The sequence below is a fragment of the Hipposideros armiger genome, unplaced genomic scaffold (genome assembly GCF_001890085.2).
Source record: "Hipposideros armiger isolate ML-2016 unplaced genomic scaffold, ASM189008v1 scaffold_22, whole genome shotgun sequence".
NCBI lineage: Eukaryota > Metazoa > Chordata > Mammalia > Chiroptera > Hipposideridae > Hipposideros > Hipposideros armiger.
Window position 1 is genome coordinate 484,559 of NW_017731372.1, and position 22,497 is coordinate 507,055.

At 41.1% G+C, this 22,497-nt stretch overlaps 1 protein-coding gene and 1 non-coding gene across 2 annotated transcripts in view; both read right to left on the reverse strand.

Moving 5' to 3' along the window:
* The window catches only part of RGS8 (regulator of G protein signaling 8), an 87,527-nt gene extending 82,580 nt beyond the window's left edge, over nt 1–4,947 (reverse strand). The window contains exons 1-2 of the mRNA XM_019635577.1: nt 4,812–4,947; nt 3,951–4,114 (exon numbers count right to left, since the gene is read on the reverse strand). The gene's annotated coding sequence lies outside the window, so the exon portion shown is untranslated. The remainder of the gene's footprint in view (nt 1–3,950; nt 4,115–4,811) is intronic.
* Nucleotides 4,948–17,736: 12,789 nt separating this feature from the next.
* On the reverse strand, nt 17,737–17,810 carry TRNAM-CAU (transfer RNA methionine (anticodon CAU)). The gene has a single exon. It is a non-coding gene; the product is annotated as a tRNA-Met (tRNA).
* Between the last annotated feature and the right edge of the window lie 4,687 nt (nt 17,811–22,497).

Below are 22,497 nucleotides of genomic sequence, written 5' to 3' on the forward strand. Positions count from 1 at the left end.
GGAAGGGGGAGAGGGCTTTGTCCCCATTGCAGTTTTACCAAGAACCAGTCCTGCATCGTTACCAAGAACCAGTCCTGACATTGAGGAAGTGTATGCCTCTACACAGACGTATTGCACCAGTTTGCAATTATTTGTTGCTCTGGCTCTCTCATTTCTATATTCACAAGAGACCCATCTGAAAGCTCATCCACTCACTCTGAGCAGCTTCATAATTGACACGGATCACCAGTATCAAAAAGCACGGCGTAGTGACCTACGAAGGGCCTTTGTGCCCCCAAATGCCTCCTCCAGTCCCCACTCTGATGCCAGAAGTCAATCTGTTTGAACGATAAAAAATACTTCATATAAAATGTGGAATCAGGAAATGAAGGAATAGATCAAGAAATCAAGACTAAATTGTTTTAACTGGCGTCAGTGAAACATGTATCGATGGAGAGAGACTATGCAATTGCTCAACAAGAGTAAACTAATAAAGGACCTTGAAACCAAGTATAAGTCTGGGATCCAGTTCGGAGATGGACAGCAGGGCCATTTAGGTGGCTGGGGCAGAATGGAAGAGGCTATCACTTCACTTGGAGGGCCGGGGAGACACTTTCAGAAGCATTTTGTAGGGGAAGAAGTTGAAGGTTAATGGCAGGGATATTGAAAGATGTGAAAGCGCCAGAATGAAGGGGGCATTCTCTCTCTTTCATGGAAGGTTTGCTTTGGAGTCACCCCTGAATTTGATAAGCATTTAACCTCTGGTCTCTCCCCATCCCTGATATAAGAAATCACTCCAGATCATCTCCCAGGGTCCCTTGAGCTGACACAGCTGCTGCCCATGTGAAAATGGATTATTTCCCTCACATGCATGCTGGGAGCTTTCAGTTTCAGATGAACAATGAAATGTGCTGGTGACAGTCAGCTGCTGTTTTGCTTCACTTTCTGCTCTTACCTAGTGTCAGCGTGTTACTTCCCATTTGGGAAGAGAATCAGTGCTTAATAGGTGAGAGAAAAAGAGCCTGAAAGATGGCTTTCCAAGGGCTTCTGCAGTCCAGTGAGACAATTTATCTTCCCCTTAACGCTGACAGTAAGTCACCAGGACAGCTGACCTTGAGATGAAGTACCTGACATGCTTTGGATGAGGGTGTCAAGGCACCAGCTGTCACCTACACACACACACCTTTTCTGGAATTTGTGAGGAATTAAGATTTCTTTTTAAAGGACAAACAAAAGAACAAGTCAAATTGTTTATTCCTTTTCCAAGGTATTTTACATTTACAGCCTTTTTATTTGTGTCAGAGATTATTATGCCTGGGAGAAGGTGCTGAAGATTTCCTTGTTATCTCCATGTTTTCAAGAGAAAAACATAAGCCTACTTCTGTAAGGCTAGAGGGGATCTCAACTGCCCTGGTTTATGTGGCTAGGCACTGATGCTTCCTTTCCTTTTGGCCTTGACCTCTGTCTCCTTGTGCCTCCCTCCCAGTCACCTAGCCAGGGGGCAGCCAAGGAGAGGCCACTCCCCCAGAAGCCCTTGCAAGCAGCAGCAGTTACCTGGCAACAGGGACAACCATGCTAACAGGAGACAAACAGCAGTGGAGACCAGAGAACTATTTCCAACTCATAACACAGCTCCATAATCAGACATAATTCATACACCAAACAAGTTCATCAATTTAAAGTATAAAATTCAATGGTTTTCGTATATTCACAGAGTTGTGCAAACTATCGCCACAATCAATTTTAGAACATTCCTATCACCTCGAAAAGAAACCCCATGTCCATTAGTACTCACTCTGCATTTCCCCTCAAAATCTCCTTCCCCTTCCTCCAAGCCCTACTAATCTACTTTCTGTTTCTATAGATTTGCCTGTTCTGGACATTTCATAGAAATAGGGTCATAAAATATGCATTCTTTTTGATGAGTGAATGAAAAATGTTAAATCCAATTATTTGCCATACATTCTAGCTATTAGTAGCCCCTCAGAAAGTTTCCTTCATGAATTTTGAGCAATCTAATATCCAATCTAGAAAATGGAGGATTAGTCTGGCAAAAATACCACACAAATCTCATTTATTCATGGTGCAGTTTTGTTTGTCTTTGATAGTGACATTTTGACAGGAGTTAAACAGAAGCTTCCCTTTGCACTATCAACAGAAAAAAAAAAAGGCGGGTGGAAAGCAAATAAATACTTGAAATGAAATTCTGAGGGCCTGTTTATTTGCTCAAGAGATCAACTGTTTTCAAACGCTCTGAACTACAAATGACTTAATTCTAATCTAAGCAGAGGCCAGAAAGCCTGGTGCTCTGATATGTTGATTACAAATCATTCTCTATTCATTAAAGCAGGACCTTGACCAGGCAGCTTTGGTAGACATAATTCCACGCATCCATGGATTTGAAAGTCATAAAATCTCCTCTTATCATTTATAAGCACTTCATAATGCACTTCACCAACCCAAATGGCTTTCCCCTTCAATTATTTTAAATTTATGAGGTGTTAGTGCATTGACATGCTCTTCTCTAGCATACATTGTTAAACTAGTTCTGTTTTGAATCACAAAGAGCAACTCACATCGGTATCTAAGTCAAACCATAAACTTAGTTCTTAGAATTGGAATTGAGCTTCTGGTTCTCAAACATAACCTTTTGCCCAATGCTAGAATGAATGCCTGCCATAGCTTCCCCAGATTGAATGCCTTCCAATTACAGGGTGCACATTTCTTGAGGCAGCTCTTTCATCATTCCAAACAATTTTAATGCTGGAGTATTGTTTATTATAAAAAATCCCCAAGTATTCAAATTTAAAGATTTTCCCCACATGACTGTCTCGCTGCATCTACCTTCCTTGAGTCCAAGTTCTGGCCCCTAGGGTATATAAAAGGGAAGCCTACCTTTTCCTTCCCAGGGCAAGAAAGTCCCTCGAATATCTGAAGACAGCTTGCCTCCCTAGGAATTCTCCCCTGAGCTAAGCCATCTTACAACTTAGTTTGCCTACCCTCTCTCTCCACCACCTTTCTGCTCTCCCCACATCGAAGCAATTCACGACAGTCCCTCAGTACAAATCTGCAATCTGGACATTTAATTGTGATCCTTCCCAAAGAAAAGGGGGCCATGCATGGCCCCCAGTGAATTTCTGAAATAACCCCTTAAATGCAAACACGATATATGTGAGATATTGAGAATATATAGAGGAAATCATCCATATTTAGGAAGTTCTGTGGGCTTTTCACTTTCATTTGTGGGTCAAGGACTGCTTTGAGCTAAAATGAGCAGATCCCATTTAAACAAAGGACAATACCCTTCAGTAGCTCTGACCTGCGCGTCCTATCTTTAGACACATGTAATTTCAACTGAAGTTACCATGAATTGAATGGGGAGGGCCAGAGCTATTTCAGCAGCTGTGAAAACAAAAGCAATAATAACAAGCTTCTTGCATCCATTCAATTTGGAGCTTTCCCAAGGAGAAAAAGTAAATTCCAGTGTGCTTCCCATTTAAAGATGTGACACAGAGGATGTCTTCTGTGTTTGCACAACTCTTTCCAGTGGTTAATCAGTGCTATAAGATAAGGGGAAGAACTGATAGCCCATTTTTGTCAGAGCCAACAGACACTACCTTAAGGAGAATATTGCACATCGAGGTCTGATCTGTTTCTGTCCTATACATTCAAACACAATAACGAGCTCACCCAGAAGTGAGCCAGTTTGGAGGCCTGAGTCCTACCAACGGTGGCCATTCATTAATTTCCAGCCAGAGAGACATCCCTCGCCCAGGAGTGGAACAAATAAGAAGCATCCAGCAGTTCCTTCCTAATAGGCAGCCACATGTAGAAAAGAAAGAAGGCATTGGAAGCTAGTCCGAACGGCATTTAACTCACAGGTCCACCTTTTCTGACAGATGACTTTGAGGAAATTACTTAACGATCCTTAATGTGTTTCTTCATCTAAAAATGGGGCTCTTCATACCTACCTCCAAAGGTGGCTGTGAGGTGCGTCAACATACACGAAGTGTAGTCAACAGGGCCAGGCATGTAGCAGATGCTCATTAGTAGTGACGAATAAGCAAAGTACAGATCAGAAAACTGCTTGGTGAGTGCAGAATTACGACATAGCTAAGATGGTCTGTCCTCTTTCCTAGACAACAATGAAAACACAGTGATACTTTCCATATTTTCTATTTCTCGCTCTGTGTACAGACAACTAGCACTTGTCCCTGTAATGCTACCCTCTTGATGTCAACATTCGTTTCAGATCCCTGACTTTACAGATGATTTTTCTTTCTTTACAATCAATAGGAAGACATTGCAGCCCACTGGCAAACTATCCCTTATATTTAAGGCTGGATTGTTTCTGGAGGCTCTCTCTCTATACATATACTATATTCTTAATTCAGTCACAAAAGGTGATACTTTTTCCTTGGAGTATCCTGTTCTTTCACCAAACTCATCTGTTTGGAAATTCCTCTGTAGACTGATAGACCCCGCCTACCCACCCACCCTCAAAAAAACACCCCATCATCAGCAAACAAATGTAGACTTCTCAGTTTTAGCATTCAACACAAATGCATTGAATGCCTTTATGCTTATGAAATAGGCAAAGAACACTATATAATCCATGCTTTTATGTTTGAGTTTATCCTCTCTAATTCTTGCCCAACCATTCTAGGTCATTAACCCCACAGATGAGGTAACCAAGATCCAGAGAAATCCAATCCATCTGATATCACAGAGACAAGTCCTTCAAGCTAATACTCCCTCCCTTCCATTCCACCTCCTGCCATGACAGCAGAGTCTGGTATGAGCCATCTGATCAGACATTCTTGAGGGATTACCTTGCATCCTTGGCAACCATCTGAGTCAGCACATCAGTCAAGCATGCTCTGGAATGGCCATTAAGTCAAAGCCCTGACATGGAATATGGGCAGGTGGTTCCTCTCAGGACCAGCATTTCCTGGCATGAGTAGGCTGCTCTTTCTGGGGATGGCTGCTCAGACAGGATAGCGGCAGCTTTGTCTCCTTCCCCTTATTTCCTCCTATTGTGCATCTACAGAAGGGGAACTGACTGCATAGCAGATTGACTAAAGAAAGATGCTAAAATTGGAACTGGGGACAATCCGAGTTGGTGGCTGCTGAATCATGAGGAGATTCTATGCCTCCACTTGTGCTTCTATCAAGCTCGAGTGACTCAGTTGTTTCAATCTTGTGGCAAGACACCTGGAAGCTATTTATCTTTTGCACTGAGGACTCATTCACAGGGTAAAAATGTGATGATGTTCATTTACCATCATTCCATTACCCTGAGAACCAGATTGCTGCTAATTCAATATGGGGTTGATTCAGTGATCATACCTCTGAGGCAACATTTTTCTGCAATAGCTATTTATGTCCCAACACCCTTTGAAACACCTCTCAGATCCTTTTTGAAATGTTCCAGTCCCAGAGGGGCGGCCTGATCTGATGAGAATTTCGCTGGATGTTCGCCTGAGGAGAGTATGCCTGAAGGTTACCCAGTCACCTTCGGGTCATGCCTTCCAGCTCAAGTGATTCTTCCCTCTAACTCTCACACTTATTTCAGGACAAACTTCCTCAGATTAAGAGAGTCACAGCCCACCTCAGCTCTGGAATAGTCCACTGTTCACTGTCCCAGGAAGAAGATGGAGGGATTCGTTGGTAGCTGAGCATTTCGATAACACTTGCTTCAGGTTTGCCAAAGGCCTGACATGAGAATGCAGTCATCCTGCATGGTTTCTCGGTGCCTCAGTTTCCCCAACCACATTGAAATGAGGTAAATAAATGGTGAAATGAGGATAATCCCAGAATGGTAGGTAGTTGGACACCCAGCATGAAGCCAGTAGAAGGGCAAAATTGTGAGCCTATTTATACAGTGAGAAAGTCCTTGGGTTTTCTTTCCCCCACCTTGTCCTTCAGGTGGCCTAAGGTCTCAGCTAAAATGCTGCCCTTGTTTTCTCCCTCCTCCCAGGTATGCCAGGGGACAGTAGCTGATAAAATGCTATGGACAACTTCAAGCTCCCGGGAGGTCAGCACTATATGAATAGCAAGTGTTCTTATATTGCAAAACACTGGAGAATGGCTTTCCCAGAAGTCAGTATACACCAGGCAGAGAATAGATGAAACAATTTCCTTTTCTTTCTCCTGATCTCTGGCTGAAAGATTCTCAGTCATTTAAGGAGGATTGAATCCACTAGTGGACTGTCCCCATTTGAGGACTGCAGGGCTAAAGTTAGTACTGACCTAAACACGACAACCACAAGGGGGAAGAGACCACAGTTTCTCTCTGCTGCTGCAAGCTCGTCACCTGCCGGTCGGCACACCTGTTCCTTCCCCAGAGTTTGGGGGACACAGTTTTCCACCAGGGCTTCTTCTTTGAAATGTCTTCAAGCCGAAGCAGGCTTAGGATAAGCTCCTGACTGGCGCTTCGTCCACCACTGATTTTCACTGCCTTTCCCGGGACCTTCTCCTCCTCATTGGCACCGTGCTTTGCTCTTGGCAGTTAGTCATGACCCCAGGTATATTACAGCCCTTGGAAGGACACTCTTTTAAACATTTTTAAGGCTCTGAGGAAGAGTCTTGCCAGGGGGTAAGGAAGAAATTTTGAGGCTGGTGGACCCACTCTTTTCCCTTCAAATTACTCCGTAGAAATAGCCTCCAATTGCAGCCTTCATATTAGTCCATTTCTGAGGGTTACAACTGTATGGTCCAGAAAGAAAAAACCAAGAGAGGGAGTGGACACACGGCATGAGGATTAGCTGCTAGAATTGGGTGTCTTGCGCTTCGAAAAGGGATATCTCAAGGAGATGAAGAGGTGTTTTCAAATAGTGAATGTGTGTTATTGTAGTTTGGTTTATATGATAACAGACAACAGAAGCCCACTCAAGCTAGCTCAAGTAAGATGGGATTGTTACAGGGCTTCTTAAGGGGACTTCAGGAAAATCCAAGAGATGCAGCCATAATAGGCCTGGGGCTCCTGAAGTAATGGGTAGAACCATGGATTTGAACTTAAGGTGGTCTAGACATTGCAGTAGCAGAAGCTCAAGTGCCTTTTTATAGAAAAGTTGCCTTTAACGTGACTCATCTGCCGGCCACCCATCTGCTTCCTCCTCTAACAACTAGCAAATTCTTCCAATTTGCTTCATTTAAATACCATTGAGAATCCCAGTGGCTTGGCTTACTTTCTTCTTTAAAGATTTTCTTTTTTTTTTTTGGAGAAGTTTTTGATTCACAGCAAAACTGAGAGGAAGGTATAGAGATTCCCTATATCCCCTCAGACCCCACACATACATAGCCTCCCCAACTGTCAACATCTCAGACCAGAGGGGTACATTTATTCCAACTGATGAACCTTCATTGGCACATCGTTATCACCTAAAGTCCATGGTTTACATTAGGGTTCACTCCTGGTGGTGTACATTCTATGGGTTTGGATAAATGTATAAAGACATGTATCCATCATATATTAATAGTACCACATAGAGCATTTTCACTGCCCTAAAAATTCTCTGTGCTCTGTTTATTCATCTTGCCTCCCTCGCCTCCAACCCCTGGTGACCACTGATCTTTTTTTACTGTCTCCACAGTTTTTGCCTTTTCCAGAATGTCATACCGTAGGAATCATACAGTATGTAACCTTTTCAGATTGACTTCTTTCACCTAGTGTATGCATTTCAGTTTCTCCCAGGTCTTTTCATGGCTTGATAGCTCATTTATTTCTAGTGTTGAATAATATTCCATTGTCCTAGGAACCTGATATTTATCCATTCACCTGCTGAAGGGCATCTTGGTTGCTTCTATGTTTCGGCAATTATGAATAAAGGTGCTGTAAACATCCATGTGCAGGTTTTTGTGTAGACATAAGTTTCCAACTCCTTTGGAGAAGTACCATGAAGCAAAATTGTTGGACCACATGGTTAATAGTATATTTAATTTTGTAAGAAACCACCAACCTGTCCTCCAAAGCATCTGCACCATTTTGCATTCCCACCAGCAAGGAATGAGGATGCTTCTTGCTCCACATCCTCACCAGCATTTGGTGGTGTCCATGTTCTAGATTTTGACTGTTTTAATAAGCATGTAGTGAAACCTATTGTGTTAATGTGCATTTCCTCAATGACATATCATGTGGAACATCATTCCAGCACGTGGGTTAAGAAGCACAAGCTTCACTGCCTGGTTTGAGACCTGGGTTTGACCCCTGGCTCTGCCTCTCCCGACTTGTGTGACCTTGTGCAAAGAACTTGATCTCCCTGAGCCCAAGTTTCCTCGTCTGTAAAGTCAGAATTATTTTTACCTTTAAGATCGTTGAAGGATTAAATGAGATAATGAATGTAAAAGCACTTTGCATATTGCCAAATAAAGTTATTATTACTGTCATCATCATCATTTTTATTATTGTAACTCAATATCCCATGGTTAGGGGCAGAACTTGGCTTCCATGTTAGGCTAATTCCCTATCCAGCGATCTTCAAACTACCACTTAGTGAACCTATGGCGAATTGTGTTTTCAATTTAGCTCGAGACATTAACCACTTATTTAATATTCCTGCCAAAGTTGCATAATCTGATTCTAGTCATGAGGGAACATCAGACAAAACCCAATTGGAGGGACATTCTAAAAATTAACTGGCCTAAATTCTTCAAAAATGTCAATGTCATGAAAATCAAAGAAAGGCCAGAAAACTATTCCAGTTGTATGATTCTGGATTGGATCCTGGACCAGACAGAAAGTACTGCTATAAAACAAAACAAAACAAACGAACAAACAAAAATCATTATGGGGACAATTCAGAAAATGTAAAATCTGTAATTAGATAATAGCACGTCATTGTTAAATATCTTAAGTGAATATTCTTAGGAAATACATACTGAAGTAGTATTTTAGGGAGAAAAGGGTACGATTTCTGAGACTTGTCAAATGGTTCAGAAAAACACATATATAAATATTATAATAGGTAAAACATATTTAAATAAAGTATACGTTTGGCATAATATCCAGGTAATTCTCTACTTGGGACTCTATTCTACGAAAGACCTACGATTTCTTATTATCCTTTATTAAATGAGGCCAAGCACAGAAACTGGTCATTTCTTTATATCCCCCTCCTGACACACCAGTGAGAACACAGTGCACATTATATGTGTTGCAAATGAATTTTCACAAATTATACAGAAGACTTTACAGTTAACCCTATTAAATTTTATCCCTATTAATTTTTTTGATTTTATATATATGGGGAGTGAGACAGAGAGAGGAAGAGGAAGAGAGGGAGAGAGAGAGAATGATAAAACAAACTGGGCAGAATGTTAAAAGTACCCATTACATGGAAGGCACTATGTATGATAGTAGCACCTGATATTACATAGGACTTGACAGTTTACAGCATACTTTCACGTGACTTCCCATTTGATTTGATTCTTGCTGAAGTCTCAGTGAAGGACAAGGAAACCATATCATATAGGGTTGGGTGGGGCGTAGGGGTCTAAAATTTCAACCAGAAAGATGAACAATCATGAACAGTTTTTTAACATTACCCTTAGAATACTTTTTTGTTTACCGTGTTACCTTAGAAACACAAAGGGTTTGGCCTTATGTCCGGGGCCAGATTATGATAAAGCTATGACTCATTAATTTCTCTACTCACGTCCTCAGAGCATACAGATTTAGAAGGGCAAAATTCTCACACTGTGAGAGGTACACGGGAGCTGAGATCTGCAGAGGGAGCAGAAAGTCCGTGTCTCTCATCGCACACTCACTCCAGATCTGATGCTCACTCCTGGGGGAGAGCTGACCACAGTTGCCCACCATTATTTAAATCTCTCTCCCTCTCTCCCTCAATGAACCCATTTGGCTTTGCTGAGTACATGTTGCTCAATTGGAGACATTTCAATGTGCATATAATGGAACTGAGGTGGTGTGGTGTGCAGGGTTTGACTGATTGTGGCTCAGAATCTGTCCTCACTTGTTTCCAGGTGCCTTCCAATGCTACAGAGGATGGAAGCAAAACACTACCTTTTCCAGATTCTAGCTAGGGGATTGGATATAACTTAAGTTCCACCAGTTAGATGTACTCAGAAAAGATTTGGAAGGTGGATGTGGGGTGGAAGCCATCTTCCTGCTGCTTTTGTTGTTTTCAACAGGCAGAGAAGGTTTTAGTGTTATCAGCATTCAGTCTTCATTTTCACAGATGTTGAGAGCTGGCTGGTTAATGGAGACTACCAGATTCCACATTCTACCATCCAGACAATTTGAGGGAGAAATAGCAATAGCCTCTCTTACTGCTGTCTTTCTGACCTCAAGATGTATGCCATTGTGTCGGGAAAGTCAGTGATTCCAGCCTCTGACTGCCCTTCCTAATGGAGGCAGTGGTAGTCATTTCCCTCGTGGGCAAATTCTAAAAGTTCTAAGAGTCATTCTGGAAGCCCAGTCTACAGCCCATGCCTCCTAACTCTTCCACTAATTTTGGGAGCAGCCAATCGCCTATATTAATCCCCCTTCTACTTAAAATACCTGAAATAGTTTTTGCTTTCTGAATTGCACCCTAATGTTTTCCTGTTTCCTGGAAATAGAGAGACAAGCTACAAGAGTTTAAAATGGTGCAATGCTTGAATAAAGTCCTCACGCAATCTAACACAACAGCTGGGAGTTACTACACATGGTTCATGGACAGAAAGCTGACTCTGGGCTTCTAGAACATCTTTCTCTTTTAGATTACATAGTCCTAAAACAGAGATGGCATCTCTGCGCAAACTATGTCAGGGTGACTAACACTGACCCAGCTCAACAAATAATAAGTATTCAAATTATTATTTGACAGCTTCTCTTCATGAAATTAAGGCAAATTTCCCTATGTTATCAATTCATTTTTTTTAACTTTCTAAGGCAAGAAAGAGAGGGGAGTCCTGAGAGGGGGCTTCCCCAGACAGAAATTAATTGGGGTGATGTTAACTCTCTAGATTCAATAATGACAAGCAGGGGTTCAGAAAGCAATCAGCAGGAAATGAAACCAGGAGCAGGAGCTTAGAACTCAAGTAACTCAAAACCAAATACACGTCTCTCTCTTACTTCTGAAAAGATGAGAAGAGAAAAGATATGTTGATAACTAACGAAGAGAGTTAACATTTATCCAACACACAGGACTCTTCCTCAATTTCACAACAAATTTAAGAGACAAGTACTGTCAATTATCACCACATCCTGGGTGAGGGGACTAAGGCTCAAGGGAAGGGAAGCCACCACTCAAGGTCATGGATATGAAATATCCTAACCCAGCTGGAGAAATATATCCTAACCCAGGCTTCTCTAAATTCTGTTCCTTTAACCACTTACAAAATCATGCAGCTCTCCACAAGGTGAGTGATTGCCAATATTTTTTCCACTCCCCAGAAGAGTGTTTTCTAAGCTGAATAAGACAACCATTGATTAAACCCAGCAGCCCTCATTAATCTGTTTCTTGAGTGAAAAATAAAACAGCAGGTTCCAACATTTTTATTCTAAGCTGTCTTTCTAGGGGAAAGGGGAGAGAAGAAGAAAGGAAGGAAATTAGCATCAAGATCCAAGATGGCTGACCCAAAGCCACCTTTCCTGCCTCCGTAGCCAGCTATGCCTGGATTCGCACCCACATAGCCCTTCACCAGTTTCACAACCCCAGAACTCCTGCCCCTCATGCCTGAGCCCATGTAGGATTTCCAATCCCTAGAACCATATTTATTCCTCCAAAATGTCTGAGGGCCACAGAGTTTTGTTTCCCTAATATTAACAATGAGTTTTTCCTTAACAGCAACTGGCTAAAATTCTCAGCTTAGAATGACAATGGATTGGCCATGGGAGCCTTCTCCTCACCTGTCTCTTTGCACCTTCAGTGGAGGTGTTCCTGCTGCTCTTGGGTACAGTGCAAAGGTTCTGACCCTGCTGCCAGCCACCACACAAATGCCAGGGGTTCATTCATATCTGACACCCACACCTTCACTACTCACTTCTGCGAAAGGAATTTTGGAATCTCTGGGAGTTATCATCTTTCCCCATTTATCTTTTCTGCTGATAAATTCTGGGGAACATCCATCATCTTGTGGGGTTGACAAGCAGCTGGCATGACCTTCTCAGCCAATAAAACTGCAAGCTGACTTTAACCATGGTCTGTTGAACTTAGCTTCCAGGAATACTGTCGTGATGCATCCTTTTATTCCTTCTCTGTGCTGAATCCTCTAAGGACAGCTTTCTGAGTCTCACCATCTAAACCCCAGGGAGGAGGAAAGCTATCACTAAACCCCAGCTCCAACTGTATAGTTTGGGAGGAATGCAGAGAACTCTTATTTCATTTGCAAAGGCAACTAGAAAACACTTGGATCTTATAAGTCCATGAGCCTTGAAAGAAGACAATTTTAAGCTAAAATCTGAAGACATGAAGGTATTTGCAAATGTTAGCAAAATCCGTGCCAAATAAATGTTCCATTTTGCTGAATTTCACTGATTCCTTCCAATAATGTTCACTGGGTATTTCCACGCTTTCTAAGGTGACCCTTGGACTACCAATAACACTAGTCGCACCTTTGTTCCTGAGATTTGTACCCACTGTCTTCTTGTACAAAAATGTGCAAAAGATTTATCACTTTCATAATTAGTTCTGATTCAATGACATTACTATAATACTGTCAGTCTCGCTCATGTGAATCTAATATGCTTCCCTTGGGCAGGAGGGTGGAGCGAAAGGGGTAGAATTATGCATAATGCTGGTGTTGTCTCCAACGGTGCATCTCACACATGCATATCAGCTGACATACAGGCAAAAGACTGAGAACCAGTGTTCTACACCCGTCTCACTCTGTCTTGATTACAATTTGTTGTTTGTACCCCTAACCATGCTGACTACAGAACCTCAGACATAAGGAGATAGCATGGCACAGCAGATTCTGGACTAAGACTGTCTGGAATGAAAATCAAACTCTGCCAGCTCAATCAGCTATGAGAGATGGAGCAAGTTTTCAAAACTCTCCCTTGTCTCATCTGGGGATGTTAATATCTTACTTCGTGGGGTTATTATGAGGGTTCCGTGTGATAATAATTTTAAGGTGCATAGCACAGTGTCTGTCACATGGTAAGCTCTATTCACTGGTAGTACTAGCTTTCAGTACAGTAGGCACATGGAAAATGCTGAATGAATAAATGAATGACCAATCCTTCAGTGTATCAAGAGCAGAAAATTACCCCAGAAACATGGAATTAGCCGGGTCATCCTCCATGTTGGTGCTGCTCTGGGCCAAATACTGCGACACTTTGTTTTTGCCACCAAAGCACATACATCCTTGTCACATGTCCTGAGGTGGTGGTGAGGCACAGTATGGAGCACACTGTCTCACATGGTGATCACTAGTTGACATTGGCAAGAACTTGGACCATGATCAGGAATCCCTTTGTTGTTATGCCAAAGCATTTTCTTCCAGAAATGTGAACTGTCTTCTGTGGAAATCAATGATTCAATTTTGGCCGCAAGTAGCATTAAAATAAAGCAATGTCAGGAATGATGGAAAATCAAGTCATTTGTATCCTTCTTCTGGGGATGCATTTAAAATAACCCTCAGCCAACAACGCTGCAGGGTGACCTGTTGGACAGCAGCCATTTAAAAACTCCCATCTTCAAAAAGGGTGTTGATAAATTCCTTTCCAAATATTCTCTAGAAAAACTTCTGTGATGGAAGAAGCTTGATCAATGGCTGTATGCTGCCTTCCCACCAAAATTCAAAGCCAAAGTCACAGGCATGTCCTATTTTTTTCACATATTTGGTCCTTTGCCCATGCTGTTCTTTCATCCTGGAATGTCTTCCACGCCCCTCTTCCTGTCCCCACCCAGCCCCATAATCCCAGAAAATCTTATTAGTATAGTGCAGAGGTTGGTGGCATGGGTTCAAATCCCCAGCCCTACATTTCCCCTGCTAGGTGACATTGGGCAAGTTATTTAACTTCTCTGTGACTCAGGTTCCTGTGGGGATGAAACTATACCAACCTTGTAGGGTTTGGGGGAAATTAAATAGGTTAGTACACGGAAAATGCTTAGAATGGGACAGTTTGTGGAATATAGTAAGCACTGCAGAATTGGTGTCATTATTGTCCTTCAAATCCTAACTCCAGCTTTAGACCCATGTGAAGGGTCTTTCATTCCCCTGGGCAGAGTGACACACATCCTCCTCCATGATTGCCCTTGTCTCTACTGTAATAAGTACCACATCCAATGACAGCAATCGGTGTGTATGTCTGCCTTGCCATCATGCAAAACTATGAGGAATGCAAAGACCATCATTCTACCCTTTGAGTCTTCCGGCCTTACAATGGGGCCATGAACATGATAAATGCACAATAAATATTTGGCTACCATATGAACGCATTCATTAAGTGCTATTTAAGCTTTTCAAGCTTCCCATCAGTCAGTATTTCCCTGTCCCTGCTTAAAACTGTTGAGTGATTGCTGTTGCTATGGTTGCTTCTAAGTTCAAAACCTCACCTCATTTGACTTATCTCCAAGTTTGTACCATAATCATTGGTATCATAAGAATTCCTTATTAGCACCATTAACAGTGTAGATTAATGTTATCCCTGAGCCAGCAGAATAGCTCGGCCCAGCACGTGTCATCTCTAGAGATGAGCCTTAAAGTTCCCTCCGGCAGATTCTCAAGCACTGTACTCTTCCAGCATTGCTGGGACATGGGATTTGTCACAGTGCCGAAAGGAGTGGTTAGTCACAGTCCATCCATAAGTGGAGAAGGGCCTTGGCAGGAATGCAATCCAAGGAGACACTAAGAATAAGTAGTCCGTGGAAGGCCAAGGGAACTTCCCCTTGTGAAAGTGAGAAGGGGATGATGAAACAAGCAGCTTCCTGGCAATGAAAAGATAACATCCTGTCTGAGTTGGACTGCAAGCGAGGAACCAAGGGAACCTGGGCCGCCATGGGAAGGCAGAGTGGATGGGTGGGGAAAGCACCGGATTTGCAATCAGAAGACTCAAATGTTAATTCTTCCATTTGATGAGCTTTCTCCTCTTTACAGTGGAGAAGCAAATGATGGACACTGCAAAGCACCCTATAAATGTAAGCAATGATTCAATATGGGGTCGGAAAAGGCCTCTTCACACCTGATGTCACGGAAAGGGCTTCCACTCTGAACAGAGGCCTCGCCATCTTCTTGACTCTAGGGCTGAAAGAAATGTCTTGGCCTCCTTTTCATTTAAATTAGCAAGCTTTGAAGAAGTGTAGGGGGACTATAGACATGAAGGTTTTCTTGGAGTGAAACTTTTTTTAATTAGGAACCTGCTTTTCTTTGGCCGCGCTAGCTTTGAAATACATAAAATTATACAGTGTGATTGATGGTCCACGTGGGCTTCTCTTATCTTAAGAGTGAACATGTAAGATGCAAACTGCCAGTGCTGTGCTTTGGAGCTGGCTGCCTCCAGTGGGCAAGAGCTGACTTTGCATGTCTCTTCCCACCTCCATGTTCAGTCACCCTGGAAATTGACAAATGTTATAAATTAAGATTTTTTTTGTTTCTCTCCAAAAGCTGGCTTACTAGCACACCACCGACTGAGCCCCCAAAGAGCCCAAGGTTCCCCAAGCCATTACTCTCTGCTCCAAATACTACGAAAAGAAAACCACACACATAATTATTAGATGGGGACCATGATAGAGATATAACACTATGAGGACAGAAAGAAAAAAAAAAACGTAATGTATCAGCTACACATTCCCACCACAGGAGGTTCTAACAATGAGGAGCCTTGGGCTTTTTGAACTGAGAGTCACTAATATGCCAGAGAATTTTGAATCAGCCTTATTTGGAGCCTCAAACAAATATATTCTGAAGTCATATTACAGCTGGAATTCGAACATCTCAATTGCACATTGAAGGTAATATAATAAAGGAACAACCAACTTGTCCGTCATTTACCTCAGGGAGCTAACCTTTCAATACATAATGGTCAAATGAATGTTTGACCATTATGTCTTTGTTTCCTCTCACGTTTTATCTATTCCCTTCGAGTTTAAATAGGTTGTTTCTTTTCCTCTGGAACTCCAAACATGATGCTATTTACCAAGGCTGGTGCTTGTGATAGGGGAGGAGAATAATGCCTTGTATGTATGAGGTGCTTGGTGGTTCTCAGAGGTTGTCCTCCTATGCTGTTGTCAGTTAGTGCTTACACACCCCCAACATAGTAAGGTGCATGCATTCGCAGATGAGAAAAAAGATGTCCACCACAATAATAAGAGCTGAGGACTGTACACTCTATTGTTATCATTGCTGCTGGATATTGGACATGGACTTTATAGCCATCAACACTGCTGCCATAGAATGACTACCAAACTGCACGCTTCTTTGCATCACTCTTACAGTCATGAAGCTCAGGGCAAGTTTCATGTCCATGCACTAAACCTCATGTCAAAATTTCAAGCAAACCAGGTTCTGGTCTTTTTTTGGCTTCTGTTGTAGGATGAAGACCATTCACCTTGCAGGGCTCACAAAAGGCGGATGCCCCAAACATAGAAGGGGGTTCAATTTCTGGACAGTAGATGTTATTATTCCAGTAGGCATCTATCCTATTCATGGCAGCCTATCATCTTTTGAGTCTCCTTCCTTTATTTGGGGGAAATATTCAAATTATGAGTCATCACCACTCCAACACAGGAATCAGGATGCAAATTTCCAGCCTCTTTTGCAGCTGGGGTTCAGGCACATGAATTAGTTAACTGCCAATTAGGGACACCATCATACGATTTTGATTCATAAATAAGCAACAAGAGGAAAGAGGCTCTCCATGGGCCTTCCATCTTGGCATCTTTGATGGTGAAGGGGAGGCAGAAATGGCTTGTTCTTTTGTGGTGGCAGCAGCAGGGGTGGCTACTTCCCAGGGTTGCAATGGTGTATTTCTGACGTAGAAGCAGCAGCTGTGGAGAGTCAGTAGTTTTCCATTAGATCTATGGCGTGGTTTGGGGTATTGTGCCTCCAGGTTTATCCTCAAGCCCAGTTTTCCAGGCCACTCGGCAGTTCTGTGATCCACCCAACATTTTAAATATAAAACGCGTTTTCATTTATTTAGCAAAAGTCAGCTTTCGTTGCTTAGAGAACTTTGAGTATTATTTTTGCTATTTCTCAGATGTGGAAACTGAAGCTTTAGGAGTTTAAGTTGTTCAAGGTCACAAAGTTAGTCAGAGCAAGGAATTGAACCAGGACTATCATAATCCAAAGCCCACGTTGTAAACCAGAAAGATTATACCACAAGGCCATAAAACTGATGAATCAGAGTTGTTATTGTGGGTTTTTTTTAAGATAGAATAAATTATAGAAATATCTAGTCTCACCTGAAGTTCTGAGAAATAAAGTGTCAAAGCAGAGACCACACCCATATTTTCTGATCTGATGTGCTTTCCATGGTACCACTCATCCTCATAATCCTGTCACATTTTTGCTTTATATACTGTGAGATAAACTTTTAAATGCAATTACTTTCAAGAATATTACACGGGATTGTTTCTTGCATCCCACACCTTCCTTCTATAGTCACTTCCCGTCTTATTGAAGTATATTCTTCAGTAGTTTTTTCAGCAACATTCTATTTTTTTAAATTGTTTATCAGGAAATGCCTTTATTTTTCCCTCATTCTTTTTTTTTTTTTAACTTTATTGGGGAACAGTGTGTTTTTTCCAGGACCCATCAGCTCCAAGTCAAGTCGTTGTCTTCAATGTAGTTGTGGAGGGTGCAGCCCACTGGCCCATGTGGGAATCGAACCGGCAACCTTGGTGTTATGAGCACCATGCTCTAACCAACTGAGCTAACCAGCCACCCCTCCCTCATTCCTGATCGATAGTTCAGTTAGATATAGATTTCTAGATTGAATGTTATTTTTCATTGACACTTTGAAGATACTGTTTCATTGTTTTCTAGTATCTTTGTGGCTGATAAGAAGTTTGCTATTGATCTACCTGTCCTTCTTTTGTGTTAATCTGTTTTTTTAATACTTTTACTTTACTTTAATAGTGTATAACATCAGCCCAATTTCAGGTTTATTCTAATTTATCTTGCTTGGGACATGTAAGATAGGGCCCCTGACCTTCATCAATTCTGGGAAACTGCCCTTCGTGATCTCCTTCTAATATTGCCACATCTCTGTGAGATAAACAGCTAGTTGCCCGCTAATATCCATTTTTCTCTATTTCCTTTGAGAATAGAACTAGCAAGTTTATTTTTTTTTCTGGAAACATAGTCAGAACCTCTCCCTGCCTCCCTAATAGCTGTGTGATATGAGAAATGATATGTGTATCTTCTGGATACTGCTTTTAAAGGAATCAGGCATGCGGGCCCCTTTTCCTTTCCCTGCAACCCCCCCCCCCAATTGCCACCCCTGGCTAGGAAGCAGACCTGGGGGGTAGAGCTAAAGAAGCCATGTGGGATCCTGAAATAGAAGGTGCAAATTGAAAATAACAGAGCCACAATCCCAGCCCTTGACATCTGGACTGTTATACGGGAGAAAAAGAAATTTCCATCTTCATTAGATTTCTATATTGCAGGGCCTTTCTTTAAAGCAACTTCTATTATATCTTAACAACTGTATCTCTGTTCTCTCTACTCACCCCTTTCCGTATGCCTTCCTTAATGTGTTTGTGTTTGTGTGTGTGTGTGTGTGTGTGTGTGTGCATCCGTGTACACACATGCATGCATGACCGTCTCATTCTAATGTCCGTTGCTCCTATTCATGTTCATATTTTTCTACCTCATTATTCTCTGTGTTGCTTTTGGGGTGATTGCCTTAATTCTTTCTTCCAGGTCACTTGTTCTCTTCAAATGTCTAACGTGCTACTTAGCATGTTGCTTTGAGTTTCTAATGTCAACAAATCTATTTTTAATTTCTATTTGGTTTCTTTTTAAGTAAACATACTATTTTTTTCATAATAAACCATTCTAGGCCTTCCTATGTCTCCGACATTTAAAAGATAGTTATTTTATAACGTCTTTCAGATTTTTAAAGCTAACTCAGTTCTTATGTTGCTAATTTTCCTATTTATCTACGGTTTTTCCTTCAAGATGATTCATTCCCTCATTTGGTTTGTGATTTTTTACTGACTTCGTCTTCATTTTCAGCAGGGATGGTTATCCCAGTGAATATCTGTGTGCTTAAATTGTAGAAATACCCCAACACAGCAGTTGGTTTGTTTCCAGTGAAATTCTGAGGGTTCAAAGGTCCTGGACCTGTTTCTATGGTAATTTCTCAGGTGGAGATTTCTATATCCCATAGGTTGTATAAATTTTAATCCTTGGTTTACTCATGGTGAGTCACAGGGGACACATATTTTCCCACCCACAGCCCGAGACCAACTACAAGTTTTTGTTTTTTTTTGCTTTCTCCCAACAGTTGTCAATATTTTCTTTAATCCTTTCTTCAGGGATGAGGCACCCCTCCTGGGCTCCACAGTTTATTGACAGAATAGTGAATTCTGTCTCTCTTAGGGTTATCAGATAAAGTACAGGGCAACCAGTTCAATTTGAATTTTAGATAAACATTATTTAGTATAAGTATATCCCATTCACCTTTGGAGACATATTTAAAAATGTATTCATTATCTGCAATTCAAATTTAACTGGGCATCCTGTATTTTTATTTGCTAAATCTGACAACCCTAGTCACAGTGTCAAGCCTAAACATGGCCTAAGGCCATACCCTGTCCCCACATGGGCCTCGACACCCCAGCCCATAGATTCTAGGATCTACGTGCAGGTCCAATAACATTAGCTATTTATCGCACTGGCTCTGAGTTCCTTTCTTCACACTGTGAATTAGACTATTTCTTTTACTTTCTTCAATACTGGCTGTAGATGCATATTAGTAATTGCTGCCACATTTTATCTAGGCTTTGTATGTGACAGTAGTGGGAGGAAACGGCTGTCTGCCACTTGTCAGAAATACTTTAATTACTTTGTATATGCCCCTCATCTCCAGCTGAGTACAGCACTATGGAGCAGAGAGGGGTTCATTCACCCAAATTAATTGGGAGACAAGGGAATATGCAGAAACAAGTCCTCACCACGACATATATACGTCTGCATTGCTGCCCATCTCAGCAAAAGGAAGTTTTCTTTTTTGGATTGAAGGGATGGATTCTTCAAAGAAAAGCAAACATGTCCCAGTTTTAGCTAAGATTTGACTTATGAAGAACATGTATACCCAAAGATTTCCTTTATATTTTGGGGGTATAGAAAAAGAAGTAAAATTCTGACTTTGCAGCATTTTATTTTCACTGGGCCAACTGAAAGATGAGAAGTTAGATGGTGAAGTAAAAATAGAAAATTATTAACTAAAGGGGGTTCAAACATGCATATTTTAAGACCTTAGATTAGTCAAAACCTAGCAAATGGAAGACACCAAGTCATAAGATGAGAAAATAAAGCACTTTTGTGTTGAAATGTTTCAGAGAAAGGCCCCTTTCAAAATAGTTATAAATAAAGTTCTCGGAATAGAAAGTGTATTTTGTTTTCACTTCAAACGAGGAAAATCCCATGGGCCAAAAATTCCAAAATCCTTTCCAAATATTTTCTGAGTTTTTTCAATAATTCCACATCCCCGACACAGTTTCCAGGCAGGACTTTTGATATAATCTCCAAATGAAGTTTTACTTTCTGTTCTTNATATATATATATATATATATATATATATATATATATATATATATTAGAAGTCTTAAAGATTAATCCATGCCCTGGGTTTTCTGCCCCCTCTGACAGGCTCTGCTGCTAAAAAATTCACATTGTATGAGCTTCATAAAGTGTGCCTGCCTCCCAAATATCTCCTACCTTGATGTGTATTCACAAAAATAAGTTCTACATTCTGCTAAATAGGAATTATTTCTGATTCAAAGGAGAATGGAACAATGCTTCTGACGCTTGTTGCTGGGCCCAGAATGTCTTTGTTGCATGACATCCTTAGCTCTAACCCACCTCCACCTCCACCTCCTAGGTCTGTGGGAATCCCTCTAAAATAGGTTTTAAGAAAACTCACTGAATGACAAGGTATGATTGCCCGACCTTTCAAAACAAATTAAATCAGAGAACCAAATCAGAGAATACATGTTTTATTAGCGTTAACCACGTAGCTTGGAAAACATTCGGAAATGACACAAAAGCATAAAGAAGTGAAAAATCACAATATCTTCTCCACTCGGATACGTTTCTTCACATACAACATATTTTTAACAAAAGTGAAATCATACTCTACAAGTTTTTAAATTTGCTTTATTCATTTATCTCTCTATATATTGTGAATATTTCCCACCATATTAAATATTTTTCTAGGGAAGCATTTTATAAATTTGTGTTAATTTACTTCATCAGCCCTCTATTTGAAGGCTCTGTGATAATTACCATTGTAGGAAAATTATTCTTGCAGTCAGCCATGATTACATCCTTAGGATAAATTCCCAGAAGTAAAACGGATAAACTGAAGAATATGCACATTTTCAAGATTTGAGGTACACATAGCCAAATTACCTTACAAAACGTTTATTAGTCTCACCAATAGTGTTTAAGACTATTTACTTGCTCTAAGGAATCTTGTATAAAGATCACTAGTAAGTGATTATCTATCATGTGAAGGTATTCCTCATTAATGAAAAGAATTTACAGCGTGATTTCTTTAAACACTGAACTCTCCTAGTACATGTAAGACATTATTCAATTTAAAATATGCTTTTATGTTTCTGTGGAAATTTTGTTACACAATTAATAAAGAAAATAAGGTATTTTTCTATTTGATTTTTGTTTTAAATGGAGAATGCCACCTCTCAAAGAATTCTTTCTTTTTCTGTCCTCACCCAGACTGAGAAGAGATACACAGTACAGCACAGTGATTCTGCTCTTAATCCATCTTCTAGTTCATATTCAGCTTCCCATCATGCACTGGATGAACACGGCAGCCTGACATGATGAGAACCCTTCCCTGAAGACTACAGCCCACACGCATCCATCCCTTCACTGAACTCCTATTATACTTATTGTCTGTACCACACAATTAGCACTTTATTATACACTGTCTTGTTCTCTAATTGTCTGTACCACACAATTTAGCACTTTATTACATTCTGTCAGATTCTGGAATTGTGTCATGTATTTTTGTCTTGTCTCTCCACCTCGGTTACAAGCACCACGGTGACAGAGACCCCGTCTGGTCCTGCTCTGGCACCCCCCACAACACGAAACGCTGTTCCAGGAACAACAAATTGGGCCTTTTACAAACACTAGCTGGTTTACTCATTGGGGAGTGGTTTGTGAGACTGGTTGCTTGATATTCTGATGGGCTTTAAATAGGCTGAGTTATCTAGAGCCTGGGAAGGAAATATTGTAGATAAGGTGCTGGGTAGCAGAACACTTGGCACCTTGGTTGTTCCAGCCACAATCCTTCAGTCCAACCTGCTTTGTCACCTAACAAGGCATTTAGTTTCTCTCTACCTAAGTTTTTCTATGTATGTAGAACAGGTGAGC